General features: G+C 36.7%; 1 protein-coding gene across 2 annotated transcripts in view; it reads right to left on the bottom strand.

Annotated features, from left to right (window-relative positions):
* Positions 1-19487, bottom strand: part of Dok (docking protein homolog) — a 161187-nt gene that overhangs the window by 83630 nt on the left and 58070 nt on the right. The gene's annotated exons all lie outside the window — the stretch shown is intronic.

The following is a 19487-nucleotide window of genomic DNA, read 5'->3' as shown; positions in this document are numbered from 1 at the left end:
GAGATAGTTGGAGAGAAAACTTTAGTTACCACAGTATCTGGTTCATTACAGCCAACACAGGCTGCTACTGGAGAGGTTGCCTTGGGCTCAGCTACACCTCTGAGTTCTGTGAATACTTGTATTCCAAACTTGAGGAGTAAACGAGTCCTAAAAGATTCTTCACGCTCTATGAGCGCTCCGAGTAGTTCTGCTCCCGCTCGTAGGGAAAAAGAATCGAAACAAATTTCTTCAGTGGTACCTAATCGGCATCTGAACTGGTACAAATACCGCAGACAAAACTTAGGCCGTTATCTGTGGTTCCGGCCATGAGAACGGTTTTTGTCCAAGGTTTTCACCAAACACGGCTGCTGATTATGTAAATTTTTATGTAAAATCAAGAATTAATGGCGATTATTTCCTGAAGACTTTAAAACTACGTTCATCCTTTTCGGATCGTAAATCTTCATTTAAAATTGTTGTGCCTCAAGATATTTATGATCAGAGAATTTTGGCCTGCTGGAGTTTTTGTCAAAGAATTTGTTGAAAAAACAGTTAATTTAGTCTGTCTACCTCAAAGGTTAGAAATGGACCCAAAAAACTAATTGATACATTTCTAGTCTGTTACCAGAATGTTAGAGGGTAAAACTCAAAGTTGAACCGCTTATTTACTGATAGTTTTGACTTTGAATATAAAATATTAGCATTTTCTGAGACTTGGTTGAAGTCTTCTATCTTAAATACTGAAATTCTTTGCTCACGTTATCAAACTTTTAGAAAAGGCCGTTTAAATAAAAAAGGCGGTGGTGTACTTATTGCCGTGGATTCCTTTTATCCCTCTAATTTAATTTTATTAGAAAATGTTGATATTAAATTTATAGGCATTTGCGTAGAATTATCCAAATCCCAGCAAAATTTTCTGGAAGTGGTTCCATGAGATGCCATGATTTCACTGGATCTTTTGCATTGGTTCAAATGAAGTCGTGAAAGATCCGATCTTTTCATTAGCATTTAAACCCATGCAAAGGAAGTCGTGAAAGATCCGATCTTTTCATCAGCATTTGAATCATTAGTACAGATCACTACAAAAAAACAAGTCGATTTGTACATCCCTACATGTAGCGACATCAAAACAAAAGAGTATATGGCGAAAAACAAAAATTTTTTACAATCGATGAATCCGAGTTTCACCCTTTCAGAATTCGCGAACTGTTAACATATTCTATATAGTATGATATACATTCTTTAAACTGAAGTGTTTTAGGAGGAATCCCATAAGTTCGACCATTAAAATTAATTTACGTGGAAGCTGTGTTGGCATCAATGTAGAAAAATAGGTAAAAATGGGTTGAAGCCAACAAGTTTTTTTATGCTCCCTTCCGATTTTAGGCTTAACCTTACATTTTATAGACATATGCCCAAAGAAAGACTCAAAGAATACTTCATGGGCAATATGATACTAGTGTATCATTTTTCGATATATCCACTGCATCCACCTAAAATTGATGCTGACATTTTGAAGCCGGAATTTCGGGGTTTTTTGAATTGTTTTAATAATTCGGACGCGCAACAAGATAATATTCAAAACTCACATTAGGATTATAAAACTCGTGATTCTACGTCGTTTAATGCATATCTCATGAGTGTGCTCCTTACAGCATCCTAGTAATTGGAGTCTAAAGGCCAATATTTGATGCGTGATTTTTTTTTTTTAAAAACCTATTTTTTGCGTTTAAAATTTACAAGTGCCATTCAATTTCCTTTGTACCCCGCGTGAATTTAGTTTTTTTACGCGTCGGATCTAATGAGACCTTCCGCGATCGAATCCATCCACTAAAACCGCGGATATAGATACCCTGAAAATAGGAAAAGCAGCAAAAAATTATTTCGACAAATCCGCGTACTAAACCGCGATTTTCTTGAAATTTTTTTACTTAAATGGAATCCTTTATACGCGATTATAATATTTGCGAAAACGCGTTTCATAAATTACAGAGATTCGCGTGTAATATGGGTTTTTCACCAAAAATAGAATGTGGAGGCACATCCGCGGTTCTTGATGAATCTAATTAAAATTGGTATATTTGGACGTATTTTTGATAGGCGCTGACGAAACCGGATGCGCATCAAAATCGTATGCACATTGCGCGACTTTTACCAACTTTAAGGTTTTTTGCAGTGTATGATGCAACTGGTGGCACACAATGGCCCCTGAGTGAAACATCGAAATATGCATAAATTTTGACAGAGATTGATTCCCTGTATCCAAAAACGGATGCGCATCAACCTACTTTAACTAATTCGCGCATAACAGGCTTTTTAATTATATTATTAATTGAATGATTGTAATTTCAATATTACTCTTAATTTCCTACCCTTATAAGTTTTCACAGTAATCAGTTAAACTCTCGCGATGGTAAACCATATGTTTTGATGAAGTTTTAACTGTATACATTCATTATTCTATGGGATTTTAGCAAAATAGTTGGAGAACTCCCAAATATTTTTTTCTAATTTTTAGAATCAAACCAAAAAAATATTTGCAACAATATTTTCCAACAATAAGTTTTTCTCTTTTGTTGTTTGCTATAATATGCAATTTATGTACCCAATCTCTATAAATTTGGTATCATATTTTTCTACGCATTGTCTAGATTCCGCATATATTCTTTAATTTATTTTTTGAGGGTTTGTACGGATTCTGGGACAGGATCATTTGGATTTACTTCAAAATTTTTTTATTATTTGTTGACTTTCCGCGAAAATAACAATAAATTAATAACTATTTAAACATCTACGAATAGATATGGAATGCTGTTAACGATTTATGCATACATTTTCTCATAACAACAAAAAAGATATTTTTAAATATTTTTTCTTTATATGAGAATAAAAACCGCTATAACTTTTGCGCGCATTGGCCATTTTCGTGAACGCGAGCAGATTTGAAACCGGATTTTTTTCCTTTACCTCTGTACAAAAAATCGTAGATGTGCTCGTAAAAAAAATTTTTAATTTTTTTCAAATGGAATTGTAAAGGAATTTTGTTATTCGCCATATGTACATTTCCAAAAATTTTGTTATAAAATTACAAATTAAATTTAGACTGCCACAGCTGGGACAGCCTGAAGTCTAGTTTCTCCCTTAAATTTACAACCTGTCGCTTGCCAAACACATCGTTCCCGAAGTCTGGAAAATAGGCCAGCTACTGAAGCCCGAAAAGGATGCCAGCAAAGGTGAATCTTACAGACCGATTTTGTCGCCCGTAGCAAGGACCCTTATGGGTTTAGTTCTTCCACCATCAGAAAAAACTTTCCAGTTGCCGATCAATAGCATAGAATCCATAAGCAGCACAACAACTGCGCTGAAGGCCATCTCCATATTAGCCGAAGACTCACTCAGAGCAAGCTGTGCGATAGAACAGTGATAGTGACACTTAATTTAGCAAAGCCCTTTGATATTGTCAACCACCCTCGTTGTTTGATGTCATCGAGCAGACTACGCACCGTCCAAGTTTGAAACGTTGGATAATAAATTTTATGTGTGGATGACAGTAGTACGTAAAAATTAGGATCAAGAAGTCCAAGACCCGTAGAGCGAAGAAAACCTCTTCTGAATTCCAAACGCTGCAGACGGCATTGAGATCGTAACGTATGCGAATGATTGTACTATCTTGGCGGCAGGTGCCTTCCCTGACGACATTTGTGAAAGACTGAGCTCCTTTTTGTCTGATCTTACCATTTTTTCCACGCGAGGAATATGCAAATACCAGCCAATAAATCTACGGCCTCTCTGTTCACTACCTGGGCGGCCGAGTTGGGAACAATAGAGTTGAATGTCATGGTCGATGATAGCAGAGTTCAGACCACAGGCCCAGGCAGCCAGGGTGTCTTCATAATCTAGAAAGAGAAGTCTAACGTTACAAGAGAGAACCTCTAGATCAACAAGCCTTTCAACCAGGTTTAAGTAGCATTCACACGAATGCAGTCGCAGATGCAGTAAACAGTTATCGTGTGAATGCGGTCCTTGGAGAACATCCACCATCTATCGCAGCTGAGAAGCGCCAGGACAAACCAGAGTAGTTTTGGGTCAATACGCTCGGGATGGTGCAGCCGTCAAAATTCCTATAGGGCAAGTACTGATGACACCGTGGAAAACATCTGCCTAGCATACAGCACAGGCCCCCACGACACACTGCTCCTTTTCAATTGCCCTACCAAACCATATAAATAGCGAAATAGCCACATTCTTACGACTGATAGACCAAGAGTCAGATTAAGCAGAAAAATGAGAATACAAATATATTAACTACTGTTACAACAACGAGAACAAACTGCAAATATAGATGTAAACTTTATGATGATAAATAAATTATAGTTATTTCATTAATTCCTTTGAATTAATAAAATAAAAAAATTAAAATCATTTTTCAATACAGCATTTTCCATTTTCCGAACAAGACGTGAAAATTACATGCCAAAGGGTTGGTGAAAATGACATGCCAAAGATTAGTGAAAATGCTATTCTTGGGAATTGGTTAAGATGGCATGCCAAAGGATTGGTATAGATGCCATTCCAAAGAATTGTTGAAGATGCTATTCCATCGAGTTAGTAAAGATGACATGCTTAGGATCTGAAAATGAATTGCATCTTTTGGGGGTCACGCTCTTGTAAAAAGAATGAGTGAAGATGCTGAAAAAATTACATTCCATTTCACTTGCACCCATTCTTGAATAGCATATTTGGCATCAAACATTTTGCTGGGATATAAACTATTCGTTACCTGCTCATATATTCCACCATCATCTGATCCAACTTTATATTTTCGTCATTTGTCTGCAATAAATTCAGTTACTTCGCAGATGAGAGATATCGATCACATTCTGATATTAGGTGAATTTAACTTACCTTCTGTTGAATGGCTATCGCTGCCAGAACCTATCCCAAATAAATTATATTACTAATTCGAATTAAAGGAAAACTTGATTTATAATTGTGGAAATAAGTTACCCTGGATCACATCGGATTTAACAGCTCTTAAAAATTCAAAAAATAAACTTTTTAAGAAATTTAAAAAATCTGGCTCTATAATAGATTATTCTAATTACTCCATTTCTAGATCCAAATTTACAATTGAGTCTCGTAGATGTTATCAAATGTATCTAGATAAAATTAAAAATAATTTTAAAACGGATCCAAAATGCTTTTATGATTTTGTTAATATGAAAAGGAAGTCATCAACTAAACTACGATTATTAAAATTTAACAATTCTGTTTTTGTCGGCGCAAATGAAATAGCTGAATGCTTTGCTGATTTTTTTCCATCAACTTATTCCCAAAAAGAATGCCAGTTAAATACTCCATACCCTTATCAATTATCGCGATTAGATCATATTTCTTTGCCATATCTTCAAACCGATGATATCTCTAAAAACTTACGGAAACTTAAAGCAATTAAAACTTCTGGTCCTGATGGTGTGCCTAGCATAGTACTCAAACATTGTCATACTACCCTGGCCACGCCTTTGTCTTTGCTATTTAACTATTCTTTAAAATTAGGTCTTTTTCCATCATGTTGGACAAAATCTTATTTAGATCCCCTCCATAAGTCTGGCAGTATAAGCGATGTCTCAAATTACAGAGGTATAGCAAAATTAAGTGCTATACCGAAGTTATTTAAAAAACTAATCACTGATGTTATTTCTCATAAAATTCAATCTATTCTGAGTCCATGTCAGCATGGATTTCGCAATGGACTATCAACTATTACAAATCTTATACAATTTTCATCTGATATTATTAAAGGGTTTAAATAACGTAAACATACTGATACAATTTATACGGATTTTAGTAAAGCATTTGATAGAGTGAATCATAAACTTCTTTTATATAAGCTAGATCGCATTGGCTTTAGTAAGAGTTTATTGTCTTGGATCTCTTCCTACTTACAAGACAGATCCCAGTTTGTTCTGTTTGAAGATTACAAATCAAAGTTGATTAGTGTTCCATCTGGTGTTCCTCAAGGGAGTCATCTAGGTCCAGTTTTATTCTTACTATTTGTTAATGATTTACCTTCATCGGTACACAATTCAAAATTACGTATGTATGCAGATGATGTTAAAATTTACTATACTCATAAGTCTCAAGAAAGTATTGATCTACTTCAAAACGATCTAAATAGCTTCGCTCTGTGGTGTGATTTTAACAACATGGATTTAAACCTAAACCAGTAAGGAAAGGATCAAAGTCGGGCGGGGCCAACTATATGATACCCTACACCACTGTGAATATGTAAAATATAAATCGGAGCTATATCCAGATCTAAACCGATTTTGATATAATTTGGCACATTTATTTCCAGACCGAATTCAGTCACACATTCCAAATATCATCGAAATCGGACATATATAGCGTGTTTGGAGCAGCAAATACCCGAAATCGGCCGAAAATATATATGGGTGCTACATCCAAATCTGAACCGATTTCGATATAATTTGGCACATTTATTTCTAGACTGAATTCAGTCACACATTCCAAATTTCATCGAAATCGGAAATATATAGCGTGTTTGGTACAGAAAATACGTGAAATCGGCCGAAAATATATATGGGAGCTATGTCCAAATCTGAACCGATTTCTATATAATTTGGCACACTTATTTCTATACCAAAATCAGTCAAACATTCCAAATTTCATTAAAATCGGACGTATATAGCGTGATTGGTACATCGCATACGTGAAATCGGGCGAACATATATATGGGAGCTATATCCAAATCTGAACCGATTTCGATATAATTTGGCACATTTATTTTTAGACCAAATTCAGTCACACGTTCCAAATTTCATCGAAATCGGACATATATAGCGTGTGTGTTACAGAAAATACCTGAAATCGGCCGAAAATATATATGGGGGCTATACCAAAACTTGGACCGATATAGCCCATCTTCGAACTTGATCTTCCGACGGCTAAAAAAATGGTATTCCCCAATTTTCAGCGAAATCGGTCAACAAATGCGACCTGTATGTTGCGAACGGACGGACGGACGGACATGCATAAATCGACTCAGAAAGTGATTCTATGTATATCCCTAGAATAGGGATACGTAAAATCGATTTCGGTTAATCGATTAATCGATTATTAGCCGCAAAATGTCTAAAAGTCGTAGTCGACTATTGACTGTGCGAAAACCGGATAATCGATTTTTCTTAATCGACTTTCGAAAGACGGAGTCAACTATTATTCGTAGTCGACCATTAGTCGTAGTCTATTATTATTCGTAGTCGACTATTAATCGTGGACAACTATTAGTCGTAGTTGACTATTGGTTGTGCTAAAACCCCGTAATGGACGGTACTTTTGTACACATATATACATGATGGATCGCTTCAACGAAAATGGTCGATTATATTCGATTATAATCGATTTTCGGCGGTTAACGAATAATCGAAAGTCGACTTTTAGTACACTCTCAAATAATCGACTAACCGAAAATCGAGTTTTAATTTTTTCACGAAAACCGTATAATCGAAAAACCGATTATTGCATTCCACTGCGTATCCCTACCCTAGAAGTAACTATGGGTCTATCTCGCTTCCTTTTGTATGTTACATACAAATGCACTAACACATAATACCCCTTACCACATAGTGGTGTAGGGTATAAAAATGTAAACATATGTGCTTTACCAGGAATTATCCAATTTCAGGTTATTATAACACTAATGCGAAAGATTTGATGTCCGTAGTATCGTTTATTGATCTCGGCATTTTAATGGATCCAAAATTAGATTTTAATAATCCCATTATACCAATGGTGAATAAAGCAAATGATGTATTAGGTTTTATAAAGCGATGGGCTAAGGAATTTTCAGACCCATATGTTACTTAGCAATTATTTGTTTTCCTTTGTTAGGCCCATATTAAAATATGGGTCAGTAATATGGGATCCTTACTATGGAATTTATGCCGATAAAATAGAATCTGATCAAAAACAGTTCTTACTCTTTGCCTTGAGAGGTTTTCATTGGAATTGTGACTTTGCCCTTCCTCCATACACTAGCAGGCTAAAATTATTACGACCCAGCAAAATTTGACGGAAGGGGTTCTTTGCGATAACGTGATTTCATGTCATCTTTTGCATTGGTTCAAAGGAAGTCGTGGAAGATCCGATCTTTTCATTAGGATTTGAACCAATGCAAAGGAAGTCGTGAAAGATCCGATCTTTTCATCAGCATTTGTACCCATTCCATCGATCCAATAGAGATGATGTTTGTGTTTTTATTTACACACCTGTTTATTTTCATTTTGGTATGTTCCAGTACTGCAAAAATCTACTAATTTTTACTATTTTTTCCGATAACATAAAGGAAAAATTGTTATCGTAGTAAAAATAAGTAGATTCTTGCAGTTTCTGGAACGACCAAAGTTGTTAGAACTATCGTCGTGATGTTGTCTTACATTTCCTGCATATCAAACAACTAAAACTTCTAAACAATTGGTATTATATGAAGTCCCAACCATCGAGCTAAAAATAGAATCGGACTGCACACATTGCTATTTTAAAAGTTCCCTTGTCTGTTCTAAATCTGACATAGAATGAAATCAATCAAATTTCGCTTCTTGGAATTTGAAAAAAAAAGTCCGAAACGAAAATGAACAATAATCTGAAAATAAAGAAGAAACTACTTTTGGAAAGAAACAATTAAAAATAAATTAATTAAGCATAAATGGTATTTTCCACAGTTTATACAGTTGGCCATTCAGCCCAAACTAGTTAGCCCTGACTATTTAGTTTGCTGTCAAATACATAAAATACAAAGGAAATCAGATCACAATAATGAACAATCTATTATGTTTGTTGTCAAATGTTGTTAACAGAACTCTGAATGGCCAACTGTATAAACTGTGGTATTTTCCATAAAAAGTCTCTCCTCCCCGTTCGTTACATTTTGTTCTTAGAGATCCCTAAAGCAAGCCGGGTTGTAGATCCCTACATATTTCCGTCACTAAACAAAAGAGTATAAATTACCAAAATGTTGTTATAAAATAACAAAATTATAAAACAAGTGAGCAAAGGCTATAGTCGGGACGGGGCCGACCATGTGATACCCTACACCACTACCCCTGTGCATAAATTTTCACTGGTAAACATTTCTTTTAGGGAATATAATCCGACTACCACCAAAAATAATATGCCTCTTTCTCTCTGGGACCCCCATAAGCAACCAAAATTTCGTGACCATCCGATCAAAATTACGACCTGTAGCTTGATTGCAAAAAATGGAAGAATTGGATGCATTACCGACTATTGTGGTATCTCCCTTGTTTGACCACCTTCGCCAACCTGCTTTACACCAAGCCGATATATTCACAAAGAATAAAACTTTGAATTTGTCTCCAAATGAGTTTTTCCCCATTTCGACCCCTGAATATTATCCGACCATCATCAAAATCAATAGGCTTCTTTCTCTTTGGGACCCCCATTAAACCCCAAAATTTCGTGACGATCCGATCAAAATTGCGACCTGTAGCGTGATTACAAAAAAATCGGAAAATGGGATGCATTATCGACTATTGCCATATCTCTGCTATTTGACCACCTACGACAACCTACTTTAGATCGTTGTAAAGGCGATATTTTCTACTTTCCTTGCCATGTTTTGCTTTTGATATACCTCTTAAAGAAACAGAGATATTGGCTTTAAAATAAAATGTTGGCTTTTCTCCAAATAAGTGTTTGCCCAGTCCGACCCCTAATTATTATCCGACCATCACCAAAATCAATAGCCTTCTTCATCTATGAGACCCCCATTAACCCTCAAATCTTCGTGACGATCCGATCAAAATTGCGTCCTGTAGCGTGATTTCCAAAAAAATAGAAAAATGGGATGTATTACCGACTATTGCGATATCTCCGTTATTTGGCTACCAACGCCGACCTAGTTTGCATCATTGTAAAGAGGGGATCTTCTACTTTCAGAGTCAGACTTTGCTTTTGGAAAGTTTTCAACCACAGCTGTGATATTCGTCAATATAATTAAAATCGCAAAAATGAAAATTGGGGTTTTATTTGCTTCTATTGTGATATCTTCGTTGTTTGATCACCTACGAGCACCTGCTTTACATCATTAGAAAGGTTATATTTTCTACTTTCATTGTCATTTTGCTTTTGGTATACCCCATATAGAAGCTGAGATATTCACTTTGGAAAAAGACGTTGTCATTTTATCCACCTAAGTTTTTTGCCCTTTCCGACCCCTAAATATTATCCGACCATCACCAAAATCAATAGGCTTCTTCCCCTCCGGGATCCTTATCAACATGAAAAATTTCGTGACGATCCGATCAAAATTGCGACCTGTAGCGTGATTACAAGGTTTAGATGGACAGACGGACAGACGGACGGACACACATAGCCAGATCGACTCAGCTCGTCGAGACATTCATTTTGGTATATATAAGTATGGGTCTGCGACCATTATTTCGATGCGTTACAAACTTTTTGGCCAAAACCAACTTATAATACCCTCCCCACATAGTGGTGTAGGGTATAATAAAAGTAATTTACGAAATAAAAATACTTAAAGGAGTGCATTTGGATTCCATGTCGAAATCTGAACTGGTGATGGGAAGATAATTGAAAAAACCTTTTGTAAGATGAAAGAATATCAGTTGCGGAGAACGGAGGAAGTAATCTTTTGCGTTGCAGCGGTGGTGATTACATTGCAATTTTGGATGTAAACTTTTGAAAAACTAAACTGATAAATTAATTGTAGTTATTTCATGAATTCGTTTGAATTAATAAAGAGTTTTGTTTTTCATGAAACCCATATTTCAATACAGCATTTCCATTTTCCAAACAATATGAAAATTTCATGCCAAGGGGTTGGTGAAAATGACATGCCAAAGCATTGGTTAAAATGACATGTCAAAGCATGGGTGAAAATGACGTGTCAAAGCATTGGTGAAAATGACATGTCAAATCATTGGTGGAAATGACATGCCAAAGCATTGGTGGAAATGACATGTCAACGCATTGGTTAAAATGAAAGCATAATGTAAACAAATAGTAGTATGAAACATAAGGCTTGCCCCAGGCCTCGACTATGACGATCAGAGCATTTTTTGTCTGTATAAATAAATAACAACAAATTAAAACTAAATAACAATAATATAGGCTGTTAAACTGCATAACAAACAGCAATATTGTATATATAATACAAATTGATAGATAAACATACATGCATACGGATGTACATAATTATCGTAAGTGTGAAATTAAAAACGAAAGCTCCGCAAAGAGCAGTGAAATACTAATGTTTATAAGAAAGTGTATAATTGGTATATTATCACAGATAAAAGGTGGTTATGTTATCCTCTGTGGGATCCAGGTACTGATTTTGTAAAAAAGTGTGGTAAAGTATAATCATCTATATCTTCCTCCAGAGCCTCATTTAAGATGCCCACTAACGATAGATAAGATGATTCGGTCCAGGATGTGTGCTTTTCCAATTCGTGAATTATGCGTATTAGGGAGTTTTCATGGGTTGCCAGCTTCTCTACAAACTTTTTTTGATGGCACAGAGCATACTTACAAAATGGAACAACGCCTGCCACGTTGTATATGTAAGTATTGGAAAATCTTTTTTGTTGGGTTTCAAAATTTTTGTTGACACATTTCCGCAAAATTTTTCTTTCCAGGATTTCCAACGCCTTGGCAACTACTGGCGAAATAGAAAACCAGATTGGAAAACCGTAAGTTAGTATGGCTCTTATGGCCACCTTGTAAAGTAGCAGCTTGGTTTTCTGCGGTAAATATTTGTTATTAAGAATGTATGAAAACTTCCCTATAACTCCTTTTGTCTTTTTCATGATGTTGCGGGCATGAGCGTTGAATTTCATTAGATTATTGAAGTTTATGCCGAGGTATTTAATGGATGTTTCAAAGGGGATTTCTTCGCCATCTAAAGATAACTTAAGTAGCTTGCTTTCTGGTACTACATAACGAGGACATTTCCCCGAGGCATTACGTCTACAGATCGCAACAGACTTAGCAGCATTGATTTTGATGCCCCACCGTTTGTAGTAGTCGTTAATAGTGTGCATCTGCACACACTAGTAGCAGAAGCCAGTGCTTGGGATGGTGAGAGACTATGCGTGTATATTAAACAGTCGTCTGCATTAGGTCTCCGCCAATGATAAAACCATCAAATCTACTTGCCAATTGCATTATTTTGTTCAAATCTGATTCCAGCCTTTGAACAGGGTAGCTACATGGGATGTAAGCTGAGCCAACTAAATACTTCTTAATGGTATTACTGGGTGGCATTTCTACCTTGATAAATGCTGTGTTTATGCCAATGTCATTTACAGTTATTTTTTCAAAGTGAATAGATTTCCTTAGCACTACTGCAACACCAACAGGAGAGTAATCATAGATGAAATTATATCCATCGATATGGATATGTCTGCCTTTCTTTATGTGGCATTCTTGTATAAATGAAATATCAATGTTGTTGTTATACAGCATGTTTCTTAACTCCAATTGTCGACTCGCATCCACAAGGGATCGTATATTAAATGTTAGAAAATTTATTGATCTATGGTCCATAGTTAGATTTCACCTTTGATAGAAGCCTTAAGAATTGTTTTTTTGGCTTCAGGCTTTGGCAGGTTTTTATATTCCGTCAAAAAAAGTTGAATTTCCTGTTCTAGGGTGAGTTCTTCCGGTTCAAGGAAGAAGTTGGCAAGTTTTAGAAAGTCGTCAATGATTTGAGGTTTCTTGTTTTTACTTCCATCATTCTTGGAAGGAGTATCAGTATTGAAAAGACTAGAAAAGGATTTCCCACTTGTTACCTTAGACATGTTGAATAATTTAGCTACATTATTTTGTGCTGTGGCTTTGTCTTCCATGGCCTTGGCTACTTTATTTTTCCTGGCAAGTGCGTACTTTTTGTAAGAAGGACAACCTTTCCAATTTGCTGGATGTCCGTTCATAGCGCAGTTAGTGCAGTAAGGGTCAGAGTTGTCTGACCTGATCCTTTGACATTCACCTGGAAGATGTGATTGATTGCATTTGACGCAATTGTGCGACGAATTGCAATTCTTGGATACATGCCCCCATCGTTGACATCTGTAACATTGAACGTCTCCACCTTTCTTTTTTGGTTTTTCCCAAAACATTGTTTGGCCTAATAGCTCTCGAATATGGGTTACTTCGCCTGTTTTCTTCCCGGGGTGAAGGGAAACCAGGAAAAGACCAGTGTCAGCATTCCTCTTTATGGAGGAGGGTGTTTTAAATTTAGTGACATTGTGTACAATTTCCGGAACCAGTTCATCAAGTTCCTGTTTTATGCCATCGGGGTTTGAGCAGAAATATAGCCCCCGAATTATTAGAGATTCTTGTTTTTGATCCTTATGGGTGAATGAATAAGATTGAATATTTTTGGATTTTAATATTTCTATCATGGAGGCATGTACCTTTGGGTCGGTAAAGTATAATTTGCTTTTACTTTTGTTTACGTTCTTGTTTCTGAACACACAGTCTGGCATTGACGACTTTAGCTTTTGCGCTAAGGCCTTGGTGTTTAAATTAAAAACAAAGATGGGTGGGCACCAAGAAACCTTGTTAACCGGCTTCTTATCATTGGCTTCCTTTGTATTGGGTTTGTTGGCTGGCATAGTAGCCTCGATGTCCAAATCTGCTAATGCACCTAAAATTCCAAATTTGTTCTGGTCTTGCGGGTTAAAGTTCAATAACCTCCTAGCAAGATCAGAAACGTCAACGTTTATTGGCGAAAGTGCGCTCTCAATGCGCTGTCTTTTACGGTCATTTTGGTTAGTAGTTTTCTGTATGTTTATTTGTGTACTTGCTTTGTTTGCTAATGGCGGTAGAATATTTGTGGAAGTTGAGGCAATAACTTCCGTCACATCATGTTCCATATCGTACATAAGATCATCAGGCTCCTCAATTGCTTTAGCTTTTGCGCTAAGGCCTTGGTGTTTAAATTAAAAACAAAGATGGGTGGGCACCAAGAAACCTTGTTAACCGGCTTCTTATCATTGGCTTCCTTTGTATTGGGTTTGTTGGCTGGCATAGTAGCCTCGATGTCCAAATCTGCTAATGCACCTAAAATTCCAAATTTGTTCTGGTCTTGCGGGTTAAAGTTCAATAACCTCCTAGCAAGATCAGAAACGTCAACGTTTATTGGCGAAAGTGCGCTCTCAATGCGCTGTCTTTTACGGTCATTTTGGTTAGTAGTTTTCTGTATGTTTATTTGTGTACTTGCTTTGTTTGCTAATGGCGGTAGAATATTTGTGGAAGTTGAGGCAATAACTTCCGTCACATCATGTTCCATATCGTACATAAGATCATCAGGCTCCTCCATTGCAATTAAATGCAAGCAGGAAACCTGCCGGAGTTGTTATTAATAATAATTTCAACGAATTGGGAAATTATTTTTTATTTTATGAAAATCAGCACGTCCCACAGAGGGGAAATTGGTATTAAAAGTTGATCAAAAGCCCTAGAAAGCTCATTTATTGTCGGATTGATATAAAATTTTGCACAAAGCATATCTTCTGTACAAGGATTAATCCTATAGAAAATAATGAAAATCGGTCCAGATTTAGATGCAGCTTCCATATATATTCGCATCTGATATGAGATAAAAATGCACCAAAATCACTGAAATTTGACACATGCAACCTGAACTAGCCTAAAAAAATATTGAACCAATTTTCAAACAAATCGGTACAGATGTATATATAGTCCCATATACATATATTTCATTCTAAATTTTATTTTTTGAAACTTACTTAAATTATTTTTTTCTCAATTCACATGAGAAAAGCCGTGAATGTTTCTGAATAATGCAAACATATTTGATAGGTGTTGGTTTAGTCTGATAAATAAGAGTCCCGGTTATAAGGCGGAACAAAATTTAGTGTGGGTAAACCTTGCAATTCCATATAAAAATATTTCATATTTTAGTTGAGAAAAATTAGATTTTTTCGGAATGGCGCAAATATGCGCAATTTTTTATGACTGAATCTGATATTTGAGACTCAAGCGCATAAAACATTAGAAGAAACTATGGTCGGGAAACGACGGGGAAATAGACTTTTTCTCTATTGAAATTGTAGTAATCTTAAAAATTATCATAAAAAATTTTCATAAAGAGGATATGTATCACCATTATTAAAGAGAAAAGATGTAAAATCAATATGAAAATTTTAAATGCTAATCTTGTTCGGAGACTGTACAAAAACAATAAATCTTGAAAAATATAATTTTTCGCGAAAATAATGTCATTTTAATGTTCACCTAATTTCTTAGTTTTCGAAAATTTACTTTTTGCCATACTGAAAGGCTGAGTTTAATCGACTGCTGCATTGGATTGGTTAATCTTACAAAGTCGAGGACTGTTATAGCAAATGTAGAAAAGAGTCTAGTTGCCGTTTATCAACATTTTTTCATACAAAAACGATTTTCATATTTTGAGTTTTGAGCAACTTTAGGCCTATGTTTCCCCTCTGTGCGTCCGCCGTATAGGGCTTTATAGATCGTTTTCCTCAGCATCCAATATATCCCACGACTAACAAAAATAAAACAAATCATAAATAAAGAAGGTGTCTCTCTAGCACACAAACCATACAGAACTTTATCTTCACTATACCACACAAACAAAAACTAAAATAGAAAACAGCAGACCAAAATAAGACCACATTATACACGAAATAAAATGCAAAGGGAATGCAGAAAAACTATGCGGCAAAACTTACATTGGCACCAAACTGAAGAAGAAGCAAACAACAGCATTAGCGCAACATTGTCTGGACAGCAACCATACAGCTGATCTTGACAATGTTAACATATTAGATAAAGAAAGAATCGAGAATAAGAGATTCACGTTAGAGAACTTAAGGATACAGCAAAAGTGGAACACGCAATAAATAGAAAAGAATATAAGGACAACACGAATTCATTTTATACCTTATCGATTTCTTAGTTACTGTGATATTTACATTTAATCTTAATTATTTTTGCATTTATTTTAGTATAATTGTTGTGTCGTAAATTTTAACTAACAACTTGATAAATTTAGATGTAAAAAAATTAGGAAAGATTATATGTAAGTAAAACTGTTTTTACTACTAAGGTGAAAATTGTAATCCTCATTCTGTATCTATTGTTGCCAGATTTAATAAATTATATCTGCAGATGTTGGGAAACACCAACGATATTTCGGATAGAAATTGAAGTAAAATAATCTTTATTTTTCATTAATACAAAACGGACCTTAAAGCCCGATAAGACAAAGTCTTAAACATTTATATAAAAAATAAAAATTTCGAAAGAAACTAATTTCAATACAAAAAAAATATTTTACAAAATAAGCCGTTTTCCATCATTTATTTAGTAATTTCCTCTCTTTTTAATTTGTATTTTGTTAAATAACCGAATGGTTGTTTATGTTTTTGCCAAGAAGCACAAAGTCAACCACAAAAATCAGCTGATCCGACTTGCAAATTCTTACAAGAAAAATTTTTCTTGCAAAAACTCGGTCTTTCATTTTAAAAGTTTGTTATCGAACGAGATCTATTTTCATTTATTTTTAAACTTTAAAAATTACAAATTTGATGTTTTAAAAATTCAAAATTCGCGTTTAAATCGCTTCTTACCTATTTTCGTTGCGGAGTTCTTTAAAATATTCATCGGTTGTTTGTTCCATTGCGTTAATGGGCCTTCAAACGGTACGTTATATACACTTATGAATAGCAACTGTCACTTTTTTTCGCTCATATGTAATTCCTTCAGCACATTTTCTGTTGTTTTGGTTTTTTATATTGCGAACAAACGAAACAGCTGTTTTCCTTTTGTTGTACAGACGAGAATATGTATACCCATATCACTTTAACCCACCCAGCAAAAAATTTTGGAAGTTGTGCAATTGGAGTTATGATTTCACAACATCTTTCGATGTTCTCCAACAGAGTTATGAAAAATGCACTCCGTTCGATACTTTTTACAATCAGTTGCTGTAGAGATCCCTACAGAAAAAAACAGTTGGTTGATCCCTAAACATTTCTTCAAAAGATAAACGAGAGTGTATACATTTCGAAGAATTTGTTATAAAATAAAGAAATTACAATTTAAGTTGCGAACATTCCTGCGGTAATTCACGAGACTGAAATTTTTAGTGGAGTGGAGTTGGAGTCCATGTCGAAAGCTGAACTAGTGATGGGAAGGCAACATTAAAAAGCTTTAGGATGATGAAAGAGAATCAGATGCGCTTGGTTTAAATCGAGAACGAAGGAAGTAAGCTCATATGTGATTGAATTTAATGGAACCTTTTTTTAATTTGTGTTTATATAATAAAGTTCTTTGTGTTCTTGTTTTACACAAATAATAAATGCATTTTATTTACACAAATAATAAATGTCTTTTTTCGCAATGGCTTGCATTTTAATTGCATCTTTAGACTGATTAAAAATGCAATCCGAAGAACGCATATAAATTCAATCCAAAGCACTGCATCTTAAGCCGTTATTTGGATCGAAAATGGAGTGCACCCTAGCTGTGTGCTGTGGAAGCAAAATGGAGTGCATCCTAGCTGCGCGCTCTCTTGTAAAATTCATATATGAATTCATAGGAAAATATGTACTCCAACGGCAAATGTACCGTACACTTGTAGTGATTCAACTGCATCCGCGGATGCAAACTTTTTACTGGGCACTTAGCGCCAAATAAAGTTACGGTACAGTACCGACGGCAAGCGTTGGTTAGACCACAAGTCATGTGTCGTCGAAATCAATCGGTTGTGATCCGGCTGTTTTAAGTGTGTATGCCTTGGCAGCTACAGCTGCACCCGTTACAAGTGCATCAATTGTAACCCCAAAAATAGATGACGACCCGGCAATTCAAATGGAACACGATTTAGCCAGGATTGGTGAAAACCTGTCTACGGCAGACAGGACCGAAGTTGTGGGAGGGGACGACCTGCATGAGACCCTCAAAACTATTCACGACAGTCTAGATAGGCATAGTAGGGAACTCCTCGACCAGCTGGACAGGCTTGTCCCGGATGAAGGCAAGTCTGATTCCGACTGGTACTGTGAAACGATGTCCGACGACGGGGAATCTAACCAGACCCCGACAACGGGCAGCGTCTCCAAGGTTGCACCTGCCCGAGAAGCATCTGATACGAGGCACTATAAACGTGCCGTATCTTATCTTCGCAAGTTCGTAGGGCGAGATGCGAACCTGCATTCGGATAGGTCCACCTCATCAGGGGTAAGCTGAAACTCATAAGGAAGTCCGAAAGAACTTACCCACGTGAGTTTCATGTTGTTGTTGTTGTTGTAGCAGCATATAATGCTGGGTTGGCAGCCGCTGGCCGAAACACTTTTGGTTTCGGGTCAATCCGGTACGTAAGAACCCGCTGCCGTGGGATTGCCGTGAGTTTCATCGCCAGCTCCAGGTGGAAAGGATCTTGCTCCCGGATAATGTAGTAGAGCCGGCGAAGCCCACTGCCTCTGACAAACGTGTTGAGCTGAAGCCTAACCCGAGCCAAAAGGTACTGGAAAAGGCTATTGAGTGCACCGCCCAAACCAACGGACACCCAGCAGGGTGATCGACCGGCGAAGGACTCTGCCTCAAAGCCCGATTCTGCGTCAAAAAGCAAGGGGTGAAGCGAATGGGAATGTCGGTCTGAACAGGAAGATGTTAAAGTCAGTCAAGGAAACATCGTCTTCTGGAGGAACGAATAATGCTCCACAGCATAAATCTGTGAAGCGCATTCGCTCCTCCGAAGGTCCACAACCAAGGAAAAGCAACCGAGTACAGAGAAGGCATCCTCCTCTGGAAAAGTTAATTCCAAGGCGCACGGTCAAGGACGCAAAAAGCCATACGACAGATCGGCCACAGTGGCTATGGATAAAGACCTTCAAGTGGCAATCATCGACATAGCTGACCCTAATGGGAGAAACAGCGTCAGTCACTGGTTGCTTTTTAAAAGAAGATCAGGAGGATCGTCAGCTAGGCAGCGCCATCCTGCGAAAGGGTGTCAAGGTGATTAACTGACTGAACAGGAAATCGCGAGATTTCCTCGTGCGGACGGTGGATGGCTTTGGCGCGCTGTGGGAAAGAGCTGATCTTGCTGCGGTCTCTTTATCCTAGATTCCGTCCAGGAAAATTCTTTCAGCCTGGGTTCCCCCACCTACTGTGCACAAAGAACTCTTGTTGAAGATGTTAACTTTGCAGAATCCCAACCTTACTACATAGGGTTGGACTGTTATCAGTCTAGCACCTTGTAACGAGGACGGTGGGATGGTTGCAATAGTGGCGGTAGACCCCCCTGGGGAGGTGTATCTTAGAGAACGTGAGGGAAAACTGAACTTTGGTTCAGGATGGGTTCGGTTTCCCATGAGTCCACCCCATGAAACTCAGTAAGAGTAGGGAAGCGGCAAAGGCTGCGCATCTTGCAGATTAATCTGCATCACTGC

Source organism: Musca autumnalis, unplaced genomic scaffold, assembly GCF_047663935.1.
Source record: "Musca autumnalis isolate F117 unplaced genomic scaffold, ASM4766393v1 scaffold_3, whole genome shotgun sequence".
Classification (NCBI taxonomy): Eukaryota; Metazoa; Arthropoda; class Insecta; order Diptera; family Muscidae; genus Musca; species Musca autumnalis.
The sequence above is the reverse complement of the archived record's forward strand: the minus strand, read 5'-3'. Positions and strand labels throughout refer to the sequence as shown.